At 46.5% G+C, this 19,727-nt stretch overlaps 1 protein-coding gene across 1 annotated transcript in view; it reads left to right on the plus strand.

The window, feature by feature from the left end:
- Window positions 1-19,727, plus strand: part of LOC119463541 (sodium-dependent nutrient amino acid transporter 1-like) — a 168,290-nt gene that overhangs the window by 29,596 nt on the left and 118,967 nt on the right. The window lies entirely within an intron of this gene.

Raw genomic sequence — 19,727 nt, forward strand, 5'->3', positions numbered from 1 at the left:
GTTACTGAACAAATTTGTGCTGCTTATTGTGCATTAATTTTAACACGCAAAAACAGGCACCGCGCAAAGAAAACGACACTTACGAGCACCACATCAACTCTTTATTTATGGGATGCGCTAGAAGAGCACACTTTCTTCACTGCGTGCATAAGGTATAAACAACCCCAACACGGTGACACAATTTGCCCGAACAATAATTTTAACTGATGTGCTTATCCTCATTGGTCAAGCGATCTCCATACAGAGGCGCAACATACTTTTGAATTCTTCGATCATTAACGACAATAAAAAATCATAAGTATGACACTGAATGTAAACGTAAGTAACACTTTGCTAATCAAAATGACCTCTAACTCTTGACGCGTGGGGATATAGCGCACGTGGAGCCAAAGTAATCTCGGATTGCTCAATATTTGCACTAGCGGCGTACGTACTCAGGCGCGCCATGCACAGCCGCGGCTGTGTTGAACTAGGATACGTGCGCTCACCTGTCCCCCCCTCCCTCCGCCCTTCTAGCGTGGGTTTGCTAACGTTTCGGAGCGCTCACCTCCGCAGAACCCTTTGCGTGCGCTTGACTGTGACCTCCAAGACCGGAGGTCACAGTCAAGCATAATAATCAAGGTCAGGGTATAAAGCGTAATAAACGAAGCCACGATACGTCTGAAGCCCCAAGCGTGAAGATCGGACAAATCCATGTACTACCCATCATTCCCATGGTTACTGAATGATCTCAGCGCCCGAGTTCCCTCTAGTGATTGCAGGAAACTCTATGCCTTGTATAACATTCATGCATAGATGTTACTCGAGCCATGTCCAGTCATCACGGCTAAAGGCCTACGGAGACAGCAAATCTCTATTTCGCGTATCTAAAAATAAACATTTTGCAGCGAAGTTTTAAAGGGGAGTTCCAAGCCGCTCCTGGACATGCGGCGGCATGCGGTGGGAGTGGTAGATATCAATTTTCAGTCAAGCTAGAGCCAGCAACGTAGCCTTTGTTGAAGCCCTGAGGGGGCCATTTGACCCGGAGCATCGGTCACAACCCGCAGCCGGACGCCGGTGTCGGTAAAGACGGCGCAGCATGCTGGAACGTGCGTCGGGCCTAATGGAGAATATAGAAATACTATGCTCGGCTATGACAAAGCATTCGAAAATGCTCTGGTAAAGCAAAGGAATTGCATCAGATATTTTGAAGCGTTTGCACTGTCTTGGGTAGATTTTAGGCAGTGGCAAAATTGTCCCGTAAGGCATCAGAATGTCGTAAATCACTCTCTAAAACAACTTCACGTTCTTTGATGTATAGGTTGGTTTATACTTTATTTTGCTTTATTTTGATTATTTGACCTATTGACAGATTTGTTGACTCTTACGTGGACGCTCCTTTTCTGACGGCTGCCCACACAGCTTCTTCGACTGGTAGCACCCTCCCCGCTGGTGATCCTCACCCTGTTCCTCTTCTTCACCATGCAAAAGAACGGCGCCATACTGGGCATCTTCACCATGCTGCACGTGCACGAGAGCTCCTTCTACGACCTCAACGTGTGGCACAACGCGGCCGCCGACGTGCTCGGATCACTGGGCATTGCCACGGGCTCCATATTCGTCTTCGGAAGCTTCAATCCGCTACGGACCCCCTTACGAGGGTGGGTGAAGACCTCCGCCTTTTATTGCGATAGAAAGTACATGACACGTAAGGGTGGCTTGTTGGGCAAGTTGGTACATGGTACTTGGTAAGGGTAAACCAGCAAATGGAAACGATAACGATTTCAACAGGTTATATGCACATATGAATTGGGAATGGGAATTTTCACCGTTGTCATCGCCGTCGGTGTCACTGTAATGTTCCGTATAAAGCCGAAGTGCGACAAAATCGCGGCCGCGCGACGTATGCTGAAGGTGGGAGGGAAATTGGGCGAAGGTCGGAGGGGGAGATAGGCATGGTAGTGCGCGTCTCCGCTTCTACTCGGGCCGTGGCTGCGCATTGTGCGGCTGAGCGCGGCAGCGCGCGCCCAATCTTGGAGTTACTCTGCGGGGCGTTCGAAGTCAAGCTTGAATGCTTCGTCTTTAGGGCGAGACGGCGACTTTTTGTAGGACTACAGCGAGGCGGGCAAGTTGGAAGTCATATCGACTGTAAGCAGTTCCCAAACTGTCGACGATGACTTAGAGAGAACGCACGAAATGGGCGTGACGAATTGGAAATTTATCAAGCAATCGATATGTACCACTATAAAATGAAGAGTAGGAACCCTTAAACTTCCCCAAGGCTGAACGGAATCGAACCAACGTTACAAAGGTTCTTCAACGACAGCAACCCATTACATTAGCAGGCTGCGTCATAAATAGAGACCGGATTTTAGGCAAATGCCTTTTTGATTCCTTGCGCTCATATCGCCCCACTTCGATATATGAGCATGAATTAGAGGTTAAGAAGGGCTTTTAAAGCGTTCTTATAGTGCCTATAAATGCCTATTTTGGCGTTTGTGCCTAAATGCCTATAAATGCCAATAAATGCCTATTTTCAATATCGGTGCCTATATGAACACTATTTAGCCTAAAGTTTCGCTTTCGAGTGCAGTTAGAGACCGTTATTCATGTTACCGGGCAACATTGACTGTTCGGAACTCTATGGGGTTCAACCTAGTCATTTAGTTCAACCAACTCCCGGAAAACAACTGCTAGCAGCACTGAAAGGAGACGCGCCGGCCAGCACACGCCGACGCGCTGACATTGCGCGAGCGGTTGGCGAATGCGAAACCGCGGAGTGCCGTCAGGGGAAAGGAGAGTGAAGAGCAAAAGAAGAAAGAAAAATGTGATGTGCACGCGGCTTTTGTTTTACTTGTAATTTACTTTTTAAGGTGTGCACCGCCATCGGGCGTTCCTTCTAAGCGTACGAGATCATTCTCAGTGAGAAGAGGCACAATTTTGAATCCGAAAATCTGGAGATGGTGGTAGTTTGCTATTGTTTTCACAATCTTCACAGTGATCCTTCGACTACGTTCCCCTGGCTCTCCAAACATATTTCTTCAAACACGTACACTTCAAATGGGCGGAAGTGTACTTGGCAGTGTTGGGACGTCTGGCCTGTACAATTCGGATAATGTCATTGTATATGAGAAACGTGCGAAGAGTTGTACCTAACAGTCCTCATCTCAGAAAATGCTAATTTCTTAATAAATCGTAGTCTCTCTTGCAATTGTTATTTGTATGTTTTTGTTGTGTCTTAATTTAATTGCGTCAGACAGACACAAAGTATCAGTTTTTTAATCAGTATTCCCAGCTTTCAAGTATTTTTCATGCCTGTTTCGCTGTATGCGACGCTCGAGTACCGTGGCCATTGAGCATGAATATGAGCAGTGTGCTTATTGAATGAAGCCAATTGATCGTCATTACTCCAGAAGTTTTATGGGACAATTTCACGGCTATGTTCAACTATTGGCGCTTTTGTGCCATCATAGACAATAACATTTCTTGTTTTCCTTTCGTAGATATAGGCCGCGCACGTCTTTATTTAAAATTATTTGCATTTATGTAAAAATTTATTGTGCCTATATTTACGACGTTGGAGGCCTAAAACGTTGTTTTGCCTGCCTATTTTTGGCGCCTAAAAGGCGCTTTTTTAATGCCTAAATATCCGGCCTCAAGTCATAAATGCACTGGGTATGTGCCGCTCTTCAATGAACCTGTCACGAACTATGGTTAGTCATAATGTGCTCCTGAATGCCTCGTCTCGGAGAGCAGGCGCGGACTTCGTGGCAGTACCGCTAGATGGCGTAGCATGTCTATAAAGAAGCGTGAAAAAGGAGCCCGGTTTCTGCATGATGCGCTTCTCATGCAGGCGCCGTGCATTTCGGAGTCCGTGCGCGAACATCGCGTTGACGACGCTAGATGACGCCGAGTGTTCTTGTGGAAGGGCGTAAGGGTACACGCCTAATACATACCTCGTTTCGACGGTGCCAATATGTTGGGGCGCTATATTGATTCAATGCTAAAGCATTGCCGACGACAGTCATACCGAGATGGGCACTGCCGCATTTTTATTTCTTTCTCTCGTAGCGCTTTCACAAACGCTGATTGAAGCATTCTTGAACTTAACTTTTTCCACAGGTCATATAAATAACAATACTTTTTTGAACATTAATTGATCTTCAATTGACAGAAACCGCGTATCTTAAAAGCCAACAGGGAGCGTATCGAGGGTCGCACTGCAGGCATTGACTACGTAATTCTTGTCTGTAAATAATGAATGCTTTATTTTAATCCTGTAACAATCTTATAAAATGGCAATTGGCATTTAGCGAAAATCTGCTTATTGAGCAGGAATACGCGAACAAGTATACACCACTTACATTAGAAATTCGATACAGATAATTCAGTAATCAACAAAATCTCACTAAATGCCTGTTCAACTAAGTATTTTTTTAGCGCACGAATTGGAATACATGAATTGAACCCAGTGATTTTGAAGCGAACACCAGTTCAGTGTTAGATGTAGTCAATCTTGCCATAAAAATGCGCTGTTGTTGCACTTAATTGTCCGAGAAAGCACATTTTAATGCAACAAAGCTCAAAAGTTACTGGAACCCTAATGCATTTCGTCGCAAATTTTGGGAGTGCCTATCGCGTAATTAGTGTCGTTTTAAGAATTTGTTTCAAGTGTATATGACTTTAAAAGATTCAATTCGTAAACTGCGACATGTGGTTCAAGGCGATCAGTTGAAAATGTAATTAACCAAATTTGCTCATTGTTCAGATAATAACTTTTATTTTTTGTGCAAATAATGTCGGCCTTAGAGAGTAATCTAGCTCATTTAGTATAATTGTGATACACGCGGGTTATTTAAAAAATTCTATAAACGACACAATAAAACACCCTGCATATGTTTGTAATGTGAGGAAGAAGATCGGCACGCTGAACAGCTACGCCCTACCTGCTGGTAGGGCGTATACCAGAGAGCGAATGGCTCTCCGTAGCGGAGAGCCAGTGTTCTTTGGCGTAGAAGACTGGCTCGCTGAATACGACCAGGTGAGCACCCACAACCACTGGGACGACACCCAAAAGCGGAATTACGTGTCGTTTTACTTGAGCGGTGTCGCCAGCGTGTGGCACCGAAACCACGAACGTGATCTCACGACGTGGGCGGCCTTCAAAGCTAACATAACGAATGTGTTCGGGCGCCCCGCCGTTCGCAAGCTTCGCGCCGAGCAACGTTTGCGTGGTCGTGCGTGGTGGTTTGCAACAAAGCGGGGATACATTTACCAGTTACACAGAAGATGTTGTCGACCTCTGTAACCGCGTTGACGCCGCAATGGCTGATGCAGAGATCATTGAAGCAGAGGTGATTCAGAGAAAGGCCTTGAAGACGACGCCCTCTAGATGCTGCTGCCGAAAAACCCGGCAACAGTGTCAGAACTCGTCAGTCTCTGCCAAAGCTTCGATGATCTATGCAAACAACGCGTAGCCACCCGCCAATCTCTTCCACAGGCCACTTCAATGTCGAGCTTGGCTGTTGCCCCGGATAACACTTCGCTGTTAGTACAGATAAAGGAGTTCGTCCGTAAAGAAGTTGCCCGTCAGCTTTCGCTGATGCCGCTTACACACGGCCAGTCGAGTTCTCCATTGGCGACTACTCTGCAATATGTCATCAAGGAGCAGGTAGTCGAGCACGTCCCGCCTTCGTTCCATCAGGCCCCGACTGCCGCTCCCCTGACGTACGCCGAAGTCGCTGCGAGACCTGGACTGCAGACCTACGGTCCACTTCGCCCGCCTTTGCACCCACCTGTATCCCCTCCCGCTCGACCAGTGGTACAGCATGCACGACCTCAAGACCATTGGCGCATGGAAGACAACCGTCAGATTTGTTTTTGTGGCCGTGCTGGACACGTGGCACGTCACTGTCGCCTACTTGCACCGAACGTCTCTAACAATGTTCGTCCACATGCGCCACGTTTCCAACAACACCGCAATTATTCGGTAGGCTATGAATATCCTCCTGCCGCTGAGGCCGCCTTCTCCGATCGCCGTTCACCATCTCCTCGCCGGCGCTCCGTTTCGCCCATGCGCCGTCGGCGGAGCCCTTTGCGGCAGGAAAGCTAAATATCGCAGTTCAGGAGGCAAGAACTGTGGTGTCAGCAAAATGTATAATGCCTCATAGTTCCCCGAAAAACGTTATTGAAATCGCAATAGAAGGAATATTGACGCTAGCCCTGCTCGGCACCGGCGCTGCACTTTCAGCGATAGATGCCCGTATTTGCCGCAAATTTGGAAAAGTGACGACACCGCTTTCTGGATTATCCCTTCGGACGGCCAACGCGCAGCACGTCGAGCCATCTGGTGCCAGCACCGCTCGTGTCGTCATTCAGGAGGTTCTCTATGTCATCGAATTCATCGTGTTGCCATCATGTTCTCACGACTTCATATTAGGATGGGACTTTCTCTCCACACATCATGCCATCATTGACTGCGCCCGCGCCGAAATTGAGCTGTTTCCGTTTTCGACAGATATTATCCATGCCAACAAGGACTCTTGTCGAAAATCACCGTTTCAGCAGATACCATTATACATGCCTGGTCTTCTGCTCTTGTCAATGTATCTTGTGCCTCTGTAGATGCCGGCACAGTACTCTTTACGCTGTCTATTGCCAGTGACCTTACGACGACGCAGCGAGCCGAACTTCTTCACTTGCTCCAAAGCTTCTCTTCCTCGTTTGACTGTGAAGCAACGTCACTCGGCCGCACAACGACTGTTTCGCACACTATCGACACCGGAAGCCATGCACCCATTCGGCAGCATCCGTACCGAGTATAGGCGAGCGAAAGACGCGTTGTCGACGACCAGGTGAACGATATGTTCAAACGTGGTGTCATCCAGCCTTCTAGTAGCCCGTGGGCATCACCAGTCGTCCTAGTTAAGAAAAAAGATGGCACCATACGATTTTGCGTTGATTATCGAAGGCTTAACAAGATTACTCGAAAGGATGTATACCTGTTGCCACATATAGACGACGCACCTGACTGTTTACAAGGAGCGGAGTTTTTTTTTCTCCTTAGATCTCCGCTCTGGCTACTGGCAGGTGCCCATGGCTGACGCTGACTGTTCAAAAACCACATTTGTAACACCAGACAGCTTGTACGAATTCACTGTAATGCCGTTCGGTCTCTGCAACGCACCCGCCACCTTTCAACGCATGATGGACGGCATCCTGCGTGGCCTGAAGTGGCATACTTCAAATTCAAATTATTTATTTCCAAAAAGAATTTGGTGGTTGACAGGGCTAAAAGCTGCGGTCTGCAGCTTGACAGAGGCCCGGACACCATATTCATGTCAGGGCTTGACTTTTTTATTTTCATCTTATTTTTATTTGCGATACTGCCAGTCTCAGTGAGACCAAAGCAGGTGGGCATTGTAGTAGACAGTTTTCAAGAGAAACAAACAGGTCCTACTACATGGTACAGTAAAAAAAGAAAAGGGAAAAGAAAAACACCAATGACGATGTGAAATACAACGCTTTTGGTTAGTATAACAATATCACTGAGTAACAATTATAGTATTACTAGAATTTATATAAAAATAGCGAACATATGACCCTTGTAAGATTAGAGAAGTTATACAGCTAACAGATAAAAGCGCAGCAGTGACCAGTTTGGGGCTTGAAATGCAGAATTTCCACGCGTAGGAACAAGCATTACAGTGAATATTTGTGGGTGTGTTAAATGGCGTCTTCTGTGTTTGATGTCTGTAGTTGGTTGATGAACGATGAAAGTGACGGAGAGGAAACTATGTCTGAGTTGAGGAGATTCCATTCTTTGATCGCACGAGGAAAAAGTGAAAACTTGAACGTGTCATTACGAACACTGTACTGGTTTAGTGTAAATGGGTGCTTATTTTGTGATAGACGTGATGTAGACAAAGTAACGTACATGGCTCGGTCTATCTTATAGCTGCCGTGCTAGTTAGTAATTAGTTGGTAGATGAATTTTAAGCGGGCTTGTCTGGCCCTAACAGATAGTGTTTTAAGGCCTGCATCAGCTAAGAGGTTTGTAGGGGAGTCATAGGGCCTGTATTTGTTAAAGATGAATCTCACAGCCTTTCTTTGCACTTTTTCTAGTTTTGATATATTAGTTGATGTGTGCGGAAACCAGATAATGTTAGCGTATTCTAAAACGGAGCGAACAAACGTTGTATAAGCTAGTAGTCTGGTGTGTTTCGGTGCAAGGCGTAAACATCGTCTAAGAAAAAAAAAGCTTGCGTAATGCGACTGAGGTAATATTATCAATATAAGTTCCATGAAAGGTCAGAAGTGAATGTCAAACCTAGGTATTTGTGGTTATTTACTTTGTTCAGGCAAGTGCCACCGAGAGCGTAAGAAAATTCTGAGGGCTTCTTTTTTGTTGTAAAGGACATGCATACAGATTTAGTGGTGTTGATTGACATTTGCCATTCTTTACACCAATTGGACACCAATTCGAGTGCTCTGTTTAATAATAAGTGGTATTCGTAACTGACAATTTCTTTATAAATAATACAATCATCAGCGAAGAGCTTAATGTCACATTCAATGTTAGTAGTAATGTCGTTAATAAAGATCAAAAATAGCAATGGGCCCAACACTGATCCTTGGGGAACACTGGAGGTGACAGCTACAGACCTGGAAGGGGTGCTATCTAAAATAACATGCTGTGTTCGATGCGATAAGAAGTGTTTTGTCCATGCAGTGACCTGACCATTGCCGATCGTAGCCTCTAATTTTGCAACTAATTTAACATGGCTTACACAATCAAATGCTTTACTGAAGTCGAGGAGGATCATGTCTGTCTGGCTTCGGTTGTTTAGGTTGAGCGCAAGGTCATGGACCACTTCGCTTAGTTGTGTGACCTGCTTCGAAGTGCATGTCGAACCGTTAAACAAAAACATACGAAACCGAAAATAATAGTTCATCACAATAAGAATACACTATAGGAATTATAATACACAATACTAAATGGATTGCTATAAAATTTAAAATATGATTTATATAAAAACAAAAAATACATAAAAACTCGAATATAATGAAAAAAGGGGGAAATACCATATATATATATATATATATATATATATATATATGATTTCACTTATGGAGACACACGTATACACATATAATACATCAGGAAAATATATTACACTCTAAAACACTACAACGTGAAATACAAGCAGACACAGGACCATTTAGCTTCTGTTAAAAAAAGAATTACTAATGTATGTAGCTTCACAACAATAGTAGTATAGGTATGATTTAAGAAAAGAGCTGACGTAGTAATGCTAGTGTGGGCGTCGCTATATGCTCATATTTATTGAGGATTACCGGAAGATTATATTTCAAAGGCTGCAGCTTGTAAAAAGTACGGAAACGTGGTATTAGCCAGAAGTCAGGACAACGTGTACGAACATTGGTATATTGCAGAAGCAGTGCTATTGTGGTAATAACAATTTTAAAAGTAGGTGAAGACAGAATGAACGCAGAACATGAAATTGGTACATATGTTTTATTTTCATAGTGTTGTACAACCTAAAATAATATTCCGTGGAAGCTAAATAATCAATATTTGCAATATTGCGAACAACTTTCTTTTGTAATAAACAAATCCTTGTAATATTTCTTTGTGTAGTGGTCAACCATACGAGACTACAATAATCAATATGAGAAGCGAGCAGCGCAGAATAAATCTGTTTTTTTGCTTCCACTGGGAAAATTGCACAGCAAGACGATAGAGCTCCTGTGGTCATTCAAAGTTTTTTTCATAAGTTGTCAACATGCGAAACCCATGAGAGATTTAAGCTAAATGTTACTCCGAGAATTTTATATTCATTGACGATTTCTATCCTGAGCCCATCGCAGTATATATCCTGTTTTAAATTATTTACTTTATTTTTTGCACGGAAGAAAAGTACCTTAGTTTTAGCTGGGTTAATTTTGAGGCAGTTAGAATGTGACCAAAATACGAGCTTCTCAAGAACGTGATTACATCTTGACGCTAGATCGGCTTCATCAGTTCCGGAGAGTAGGATAGTGCTATCATATTTTTGCGTCAATACCGACAATATCGTTTAAATTGAAAGACGGACGACGACCAGGAGAGGCAGCACTGGCAGACCCATTTATTGCCCAGGCACGGCCCAGGCTCGAACACGAAGAAGACAAACAGGGATGATGATGGCTATGTACAAATGAGAACTATGAAGTACGTTAAATGTGCTTACACTAATTCCCCCCCTCGTGGAAGCGGCCAACCTGGCCGCATTCTAAAGATCGGCTGAAGGGGAAATAAAGTGCTTCATGCGGGAGACGTGAACAATTTCTGCACTACGACGACGGCGGTCCGCGACGGAGTGAAGCGGAGTGACTAGATAGTTCACTGCAGAAGTTTGTTGTAGGACTGTGTAGGGCCCAATGTACCGGTGAAGAAATTTCTCGGAAACTGCAGGGGTTCGAACCGGCGACCATAGGAGGACTTGGTCTCCAGGATGGAAGGCGATGTCGCGGCGTTTACTGTCGCAGCGACGTTTTCTTTCTTCTTGGGTAGCGGCGGTGTTGCGACGAGCAATTTCACGGCAATGCGCGACTCGAGCTGCAAGCTCTTCTGGGAGGGAGGTGTTGGGCGCAGCAGGAGAGAAAAAGAATTCGGTGTCGAAGACGGAGGCGGCAGATCGTCGATACACGAGGAAGAAAGGGCTTTAACCGGTAGTTCGTTGTATCGCAGTATTGTAAGCGAATGTAACAAAAGGAAGGATGTTGTCCCAGTTTGTGTGGTCAGGACGTAAGTACGTAGATATCATTATTATTCTTCTTCTTATTATGGCGTTTTACGTGCCAAAACCAGTTCTGATTATGAGGCACGCCGTAGTGGGGGACTCCGGAAATTTGGACCACCTGGGGTTTTTTAACGTGCACCTAAATCTAAGTACACGGGTGTTTTCGCATTTCGCCCCCATCGAAATGCGGCCGCCGTGGCCGGGATTCGATCCCGCGACCTCGACATAGATATCATGTCAGAGAGCGTTTCAACGCTTCCACTGAACGTAGATATCATGTCAGAGAGCGTTCAGAGGAAGCGTTCAGTAAGGCCGTTGGTTTGCGGGTGATATGTAGAAGTGGTTTTATGCTTCGTATTAGTCTCCCGCAAGACTTCCTCGAGGACGCGGGACATGAAGGCTTTGACACGATCGGACAAAAGAACGCGAGGAGCGCCATGGCGCAAGACTATGGATTGCAAGAAAAAGTCAGCAACCTCAAAAGCAGCACCAGATCGAAGAGGCGCAGTCTCGGCGTATCTTGTTAAGTGGTCTACCGCAGTGACGATCCAGCGGTGACCGGAGGGCGTCAACGGCAAGAGACCGTGTAAGTCAATTCCAACGAACTCGAAAGGTTCGGTCGGACATCGCAGAGGCTGAAGAAAACCGGCAGGAGGGGAGGGGGAGCGCTTACGGTGCTGACACAACGCACACGAGGCAACGTATTTGGCTAGCGTTGGGGACAATGCAGGCCAGAAGCAGTGGGTCTTGATGCGGTCGTAGGTCTTGTGGAAGCCCAAGTGGCCGGCGGCAACGTCATCATGAAATGCTTCTAAAACTCGAAGACGAAGGCAGAGAGGTTTGACTGGGACCCACTTGTTACCTGTGGGATGATAAATATAACGATGAAGCACCCCATCTTGAAGGCGAAATAGTCGAAGCTGGCGTCGCAAGCGGCTGTTGGGTGGTTTAGTTAAACCACGAAGGCGATCAATGAGAGTTCGACAGTAGGAGTCTGCGGGCTGAAGGGAAGTTAAATGGGAGCTTGAAGAAAGCTGAGCTTGATCCAGTGACATTAGCGTGAGCTGGTAGGAGGCAGGCGTTGCGTCAGAGCGATGTGGTAGAGACGGTGATTGCACACGATCGATAGAAGGCGAAAGCGGGCATCGAGACAGTGCGTCAGCATCATGATGACATTGGCCAGACCCCTACGTTATCGTGAAATCATATTCTTGTAAGCTCAGTATCCAGCGTCCCAGGAGTCCTGACATGTTCTTCATAGATGACAGCCAACACAGAGCATGATGATCGGAGACGCTAGTGAAGTGGCGACCGTAGAGATACGGGCGAAACATCTGAATGGACCAAACAATAGCCAGGCATTCCTGCTCTGTCATCGTGTAGTTCCGTTCAGATGGTGAGAGGGTCCGGCTGGCATACGCCACAACCTGCTCTTTAGACGCGGGACTCCGTTGCAGGAGCACTGCTCAGATACCTTGTGCACTTGCGTCAGTGTGGAGTATAGTGGGCGCCCTCTCATCAAAATGGCGAAGCACCGGTCCGGAAGTGAGATGTTTCTTAAGGGCTTGAAATGCCGACTCACAGTCTTCGCACCATGTAAAAGAGGCGCCGGTGACCAGTAGCTTATGTATAGGAGCTGCTATTGTAGCAAAATTGCGTGTAAAACGGCGAAAGTAAGACGCCAGGCCGAGAAAACTGCGCTATGTTTTTTGATTCGATGGGCAAGGGAATTGAAGCACAGCAGCAATCTTCTCAGGGTCTGGTTGGATGCCGCCTTTGGAAACGACGTGACCCAGTACTTTGATGCTTCTGCTGGCGAATGTGCACGTTTTAGTATTAATCTGGAGGCCAGCATTTGAAAGACATTGGAGGACTTCGTCTAATCTCTGCAGGTGTTGGCTGAAGCTGGAAGAAAAACAAAGATGTCATCCAGATAACAGAGGCAGGTGTTCCATTTTAGGCCACGAAGAACAGTGTCGATCATACGCTCAAACGTGGCTGGAGCGTTGCACAGGCCAAATGGCATTACATTAAATTCATAAAGTCCGTCCGGAGTGGCGAAAGCGGTTTTCTCTTTGTCAGCCTCGTTCATGGGAATCTGCCAATATCCCGATCGCAGATCGAGGCTGGAAAAATATAGTGTATCTAAGGCGTCGTCAATTCGAGGCATAGGATACACATCCTTGGTTGTAATCTTATTGAGCGCTCGATAATCAACGCAAAAGCAAACGGAACCATCCTTTTTCTTCACGAGAACGACAGGAGACGCCCAGGAACTGGATGAAGGTTGTATAATATTGCGTGCTAGCATCTCATCAACTTGTTCTTCAATGACCTTCCGTTCCGACGGCGAAACACGATATGGGCGACGGCATATAATTGCAGAACCATCTGTTTCGATGCGGTGTGCAGCCACGGAAGTCTGGCCCAGTGCGGTGGCACAGCTATCTAAGCAGGATGTGTGCTTAGCCAAAAGGGCGAGTAACGCATCCGACTGGGCAGCGGTTAGGTCGGAACCAATTAGGGCTCGGAGAGAAGAAGAATCCGAACCTGAGGTTGGTACTGGTGACGAAGAAGGTGAGAGAGCTGCGATAGATATCAGTGGTGGGTCGGTGAAGGTTGCCACGGTCATCCCTTTGGGTAACAGCACAGGATCTGGGGTTGTGTTGCAGGCGAACAGAAGGGCTTGGCCACATGAAAACTGGACGAGACAAGGGGCGACTAGAATTCCTCGTGAAGTGCAGCGTGAAGATGGGGTAACCAGTGCGTCTCCATCGGTTCCCTGGCTGGAGGCGACAGCTACAACGTGTTCGTCACCAGGGTGCAGGACGTAGTCTGCAGCGACAGCCAAGTTCAAGATGGAGGGTGATGACTCCAACATAGGTGCATCCGTGGTATCTGTGATGTGGACGACGATGAAGCACCCCATCTTGAAGGCGAAATAGTCGAAGCTGGCGTCGCAAGCGGCTGTTGGGTGGTTTAGTTAAACCACGAAGGCGATCAATGAGAGTATAACAATGATATAACAGCGGAGGCAGAATGCAGGAAGTCCCAGCCGAGAATCAGTTCATGGATGCACGCGGGTAGCACAATCATCTCAATGTGGTGACGAATGCCGTCGATCAAAACACGAGCCGTACATTGTCCGTCGGGGTGAATGAGTACGTTATTAGAGCCGCGTAAAACGGGTCCAAGATAAGGCGTTCTGACTTTACGGAGCCGTGAGCACAAATCACTAGGCAGAACGGAAACAGCGGCACCAGTATCGACGAGAGCTTTCACAGGAACACCTTCGAGAGTTACAGATAGCATATTGGCCGGGCGACAAGGAGGTATTTCCGATGTTCGTCAGGACGCAGGTTTCCCTCCAAAAACTGCAATCCTTAGTTTTCCGAGTGTTGGTCAGCAAGGCGGGAGATGGGGCGAAGTGGTGATGCAGAACGGCGGTTGGGCAAAGAACGTCGTCGGGCCGAACGGGAATCCTGAGGCATATGTGGAGACGCTGGAGGAGATGGAGAACGACGCTGCGTGAAAGCGGACGGACCGGGGTAGTAAGCATCGTGTCGTCGGAGCTCGTCTGGCTCGAAATCGGCATAGCCTCGGCTTACATCCAGCTGGCGGCGACGGCAGTAACGCGATATGTGGCCCCGTATACCGCAGTAAAAGCAGACCGGATGAGGTGGACGCCACTGAGGATACGAAGGTGCAGCAGGTGCTCGGGCGCCCATAGAGGCCAAATGGTCGGAGGTGAGGTCAGGAGGCCCATACGGGACAGTGGCACGTGGTATTGCAGCGATATCCGCGTATGTGGGTACCGGGAACGCTGCTGGGGCAACAGACGTTCTCGGTGTCGTGGGAGTGGGAGCGTTGGGGGTAGGACGCGCCAAGATCCCGAAGTCCTCCTGCGTTCCTGCCCTACCTGGAGCTACGTTCCAGTCGCCGTCTGCGCCCGGCCACCCCTACAGCTATGGCCACCCCTGCGTCGGCCACTGGCACTATCACTACCCCGCACCTCCAGCACTTTGAAAGACGGACGACGACCAGGACAGGCAGCACTGGCAGACCCGTTTATTCCCCAGGCACGGCCCAGGCTCGAACACGAAGAAGCAAACAAACAGGGATGATGATGGCTATGTACAAATGAGAACGATGAAGTACGTTAAATGTGCTTACAATATATACATTAAACAAAAGAGGACCTCAAATACTGCCTTGGAGCACACCACATTTTATATGGAGGGGAGATGAATGGTAATTGCCAATGTACACACAGTGAGTCCTGTTGGCCAAGTACAAACGGAATAGTTCGAGCTGCTTACCACGAACCCCGTAGTCTGAGAGCTTTAGTACAAGTATGTTATGGTTAAGTGAATCGAATGCCTTACTGTAATCAACAAAAAACCCAAAAGTTAGATGTTTATTTTCGATGTTTTGTAGCACACTTTCTTTAATAATTAATAAAGCTGTTTCAGTAGAGCGTCCTTTTCTTAAGCCAAACTGCGCGTCGGAAAGATTTATTTTGTCAAAGAAGTTAGTCAGTCGAGAAAAAAGATATCTTTTCTAAGCCTTTAGAAAAAATTGGTACCACAGATATTGGCCTATAATTTGTTGTCTCATTTTAATTGCCTCCTTTGTAAATGACTGTTACCTTGGATCGTTACAGTGCGTCAGGAATTTGACCTGATTGGATAGCGAGATTGAATATGTGAGCGAGCGCAGGCGCAATGCATTCGATACCATATTTTATGGGCTTTATTTGTAGGTTATCTATATCTAAAGCCTTGCTGTTCTTTAGACCTAGAAATGTTCGATAAACTTCAGCTTCACTTATTTCATGCAGAGCAAAGCTCTCAGCAGGGCAATTGTTGGACGGTCTGATAACCTGTAGGTTACTATCTGGAAGAGCGTGTTTCAGAAACGCTTGGTTAAAATGATCAACAAGCGCCTGACCAACTATTTCACGGTTATTGTACGTTAACTTTGACGGCGTTTCCGTTTTACTTTCGCGGCCGAGAACCCTATTTAGCACTTTCCATGCGGCGTCAGGTTGCTGTTTCTTTATATCAGAAAACAACCACTGATAATATCCCAACTTTGCCGACCTAAGCTCGGCGTTCAGTTTATTTCTGAAAGTTTTAAAGTCTTGCAAGTCAGATGCTGCTCTTGTACGTAAAAAGGTGTGAAATAATCGATTTTTCTTATTAATTGCTTTCCTGTGGGCAGGAGTGACCCAAGGTTTTCTTATTCTTTTTGATGGTTTGAAAGTTGTAAAAGTAAAATGTATAGCGTGCATTCGCTGAAAAATATCAATGAACTTAGAATATGCTTTATTCACGTTTTTTATTCCAAATATAAAAGACCGATCCTGAACACTGATGTCACGCTTAAATAAAAGTAAGGCATCGTCTGATACATACTGCACTCTAATTGCGCCCCTTAGACTATTTGTATAAACTTTGGGGGGGAAGAAGATCATGAAGATTGGGCAGTGGTCACTTATGTCAGAGGCTATGGTTCCCGCATCAGTGACTCTAGTTTTTCGCGTTGGTAATAAACAAATCAAGTGTTGACGAAGTTAGTACAGTGATGCGTGTCGTCGTAGTGATTATGTTCACAAAGCCCGTGGAAGATATGGTGTTGTTGAAATCTTGAACGCAGGTGCTAGCTTCAAGGGTATTTATATGAAAGTCTCCACCACAAACGAGTTTCAGACTATTTGTGGAAACAAATTGCAGGAAGTTTTCAACAAAGTTCATAAAGTGCCCAAAATTCCCATTTGGTGGGCGATAAACGACAGTATTGACGTCAGCGTTTTGTTTCAGTGTTAGTACCTCGTAATCGTTTGTAATGCATGTATAATCTGATATAACCTCATATTCTTTAGAAGCTTTAACATAAATAGCGACGCCACCGCCCCTACGACTACTGCGATTGATAAAAAAGTTTTTGTATGCATTAAGATGGAGCATTGCACACCCGTCGTACTACCATGTTTCGGTAAGCAATAAAATACTATACTGAAAAGAGAATTCGCCTAGGAAATAGGCAATCTGGTCATGCTTAGCGAGTGCAGAGCGTGTGTGAATATGCAAAACTGAACAGTACATAGAAGAACATGGAAGAATTTCAAGGGGCAACGCAAAATCGTGGTAACGCATTTTGAAAGCTTAAACTGTACGCAGACAGAGGGGGCTAATTACATCGATGGTATCTTATTGAGGTCGTCTTCACAAGTTATGGATATGGCGCTAGAAGTGTCTGACTGCCTTGCAAAAATCCTTCCTTTATAGGTCCACACGCATCTCCAATGGCAGTCCTTCTTACGTCTAATAGCCATACTGAGAAGTCTCTTTAGTGTAGGACAAAGGTGCTCATTTACACAGATAGGACTTTAGCTGCCAAGTCCTAGGCTGTTATTAGTAAGTCGGGATTTTCTCACTTTCTTTAAAGTCATGTCGCGCTTCGACCGGGACTTGAATTGCACGGTAATGTTAGCTTTATCCGGATTACGCGTGGGGACGCGATGGCAAGTCTCGATATCGCACTCACTGATTGGTTGTTCAATAGCATCTCCGATAGTGGACAATATGGCAACAACACTTTTATTTTCTGTCTTAACGACTCCTTGGATTTCAAGATTGGCATTCCTAGAATATTGTTCAAGATGAATTATCTGGTTCTCAAGCTCGCCGTTCTTTCTTTTCAAGGAAACGTACTTTGCATTGATTGCCTGGTTCTCTTTCAAAAGCTGCGTGTTTTTGCCACTTCAGCTTCAAATATCTTCTTTAAGTCGTCTATTTCTGTGCGCGAATTCGATGCTCTGTGTCATGTTTCGCTGCTCATTCTTCAGATCACGAATTTCATTGCGCAGGTCTCTCTCGTACGCTTCGCGTGACGATTTCAATTCTATCTTGAGTTCATTTTTTAGTTTCTGAAGGATTTCGTCTTTCGCTTTCGCAAACTCTTTTGACATCGTCACACTAGCAAGGCGAGGCACACACTTGGCAGCAGCGACGAAAAAAAAAAGAGAAAACCTAACTAACCTGCACCAAAGGAAATAGCAGGCGTAAGGCGATGCACACCGAGGTCGTCGCCACTGCCAAGTGAATGCAGTAAGCGCAAGAAGGCTCCTTTTGTAGCTCTTGAATGGGTGACGTCAGGCCTTTCTTGCAGATATCAGCGCCGCCGAAGAGTGCCACGCCTCCTGTCCTCGATGCGTGCCGAGTAGCGGGCACTTGTCTCTGCTACCTCGATGACGTTATCGTGTTTTCCCCAGATTTTCCGACCCATTTTCGCCGTTTACATCAAGTTATGAAATGTTTCCGGAATGCTGGTCTCCAGCTGAACTTGAAAAAGTGGCAATTTGCAGCTAGAAAAATGACTATACTAGGCCACGTTGTCTCCAAAGAAGGCATTCTTCCCGACCCTGCTAAACTTCGTGCCGTATCCCAATTTCCGAAGCCCCCTAACTTGAAAGCACTACGCAGCTTCATTAGACTATGCTTCTATTTTCGACGATTCCTTCGCAATTTCGCTACTGTAATCGCACCCCTCAACCAACTTCTCCAAGGCGACAATGCACTTTCTAATTGGTCGGAAGCCTCTGAGGAAGCGTTTACCACTCTTCGCCGCCTACTTACGTCTCCGCCAATCTTGCGCCATTTTGACCCAAGCGTACCTACAGAACTTCACACTGACGCCAGTGGTATAGGCCTTGGTGCCGTGCTCGCACAGCGTAAGAACACTAATGCCGAATACGAGGTTGCTTATGCCAGTCGTGCCCTTACAAAACTTGGTCAATTACACAATAACCGAAAAAGAGTGCCTGGCCATCGTATGGACACTTCAAAAATTTCGCCCATATCTCTACGGTCCACCCTTTGACGTGGTGACGGATCATCACGGTCTTTGCTGGTTATCTAACCTCAAAGACCCGTCGGGCCACCTCGCTCGGTGGGCCCTCCGCCTCCAGGAATACTATATCCGTGGCGTCTATCGCTCTGGACGCAGACACTCTGACGCCGATGCCCTCTCGCGCTTCCCAGTTACTTCGGACGCCAGTACTTTTACCGACAGTCATGATATCTCCCCACTTGACATCATGGACATGGCCTCGGAGCAACGAAAAGACCCATGGATCATCACGATATTCAATATTTTGTTCCACCCTCCAGCGGCTTCGGCGACTCGAGCGTTACGCCGACAGGCCCAGCATTTCGCCATCCCCGACGGACTTTTATACCGCCGCAACTACCACAATGACGGCCCCACATGGCTGTTAGTCGTGCCCCGCCACCTTCGAAGCGATTTATGCTCCGCTTTTCCCTCCGACCCCCAGTGTGGTCACGGCGGAGTTTCGAATACCTACACACTGCTTCGCCTACGCAACTATTGGCGCGGCATGTACACCTTCATCCGCAAATACGTACGCTCCTGCATTGCCTGCCAGCGACGAAAATGTGTCTCGCACTTCTCCACCGCACCTCTCCAGCCACTTCCCTGCCAAGCTCACCCATTTGACCGTGTTGGCATTGATTTATACGGGCCTCTTCCATCTACTGGCGCTGGCAACCGATGGATTGTCGTCGCCGTAGATCATTTTACACGATATGCTGAAACCGCCACCTTACCTGCCGCATCAGCAAAAGACGTCGCCTCGTTCATTCTACACAACTTTATTCTCCGCCATGGGCGTGCTGTATTCACTCCTATCGGAATGCCAAATTATTCACCGCACAACTACCGCTTATCACCCACAGACGAATGACTTAACAGAACGATTCAACAGAACTCTTAGTGACATGCTATCACTGTATGTAACGTCAGACCACTCCAACTGGGATGTTGTACGACTATTTTAGGCCCCTATACAGCCTTGTTACATTTTACACCTTTCATACATCGCAGCATTGACTTCCCCATACCATTTCTTGGCGCTCTTTG

This window comes from Dermacentor silvarum, chromosome 9 (genome assembly GCF_013339745.2).
Source record: "Dermacentor silvarum isolate Dsil-2018 chromosome 9, BIME_Dsil_1.4, whole genome shotgun sequence".
NCBI classification, from domain to species: domain Eukaryota; kingdom Metazoa; phylum Arthropoda; class Arachnida; order Ixodida; family Ixodidae; genus Dermacentor; species Dermacentor silvarum.